This window comes from Nicotiana attenuata, chromosome 3 (genome assembly GCF_001879085.1).
Source record: "Nicotiana attenuata strain UT chromosome 3, NIATTr2, whole genome shotgun sequence".
In the NCBI taxonomy this organism is placed as follows: Eukaryota; Viridiplantae; Streptophyta; class Magnoliopsida; order Solanales; family Solanaceae; genus Nicotiana; species Nicotiana attenuata.
Window position 1 is genome coordinate 27,982,025 of NC_031991.1, and position 618 is coordinate 27,982,642.

A 618-nucleotide genomic window follows, 5' to 3' on the forward strand; every position below is an offset into this window, starting at 1 on the left:
TTTTCACCAATAAGACTCTCTCATTTTATTTCTCTCAATTTGTTGTATCAGATCCAAATAACTTTATCCTCCCATTTTGAACCTCTTTGCCGATTGATCAGAAGGACTTGAACAAGGTTTGGGGTAAAAAGAATTTGGATTGAATTACAACTCTGGAACCTTTCCGGCGAAACCATCGCCGGACCATTATAACATCTGCCCCAGTTTCACTTTTGGGGGACTTTAGATTTTTATTTTGGTGTGACTGAACCCTAGAGAGAGGCTGCCTACGTATCCTTTCGGAATCAAGTCGAACGTAGTTCAGGGAGAACTTTGTTTTCGATTTTCTTTTGTTTTTCTGTTTTGTTTTGTTTTCTTTTTCTTTCTTTTTCTTTCTTCTTCATTTCATTTTCTTTTTTCCCTCTCTCTTTTTTTCATCTTTCTCTTCTTCTTCTTTTTTCATTTTCTTTGCCTTTTCTTCCCTTTTTTCTCTTTTTTTTTTATATTTCTCTTTTTCTCTTTTTTTTATTTATTTTTCATTTCACTTTTCAATAAAACGTCCAGGTTCCAAAGAGGGTAATCAAAGAATGAGAGCCGGCTCAAAGGGTTTGCAAAGGGTTGATAGTGTTTGGGTAGCGA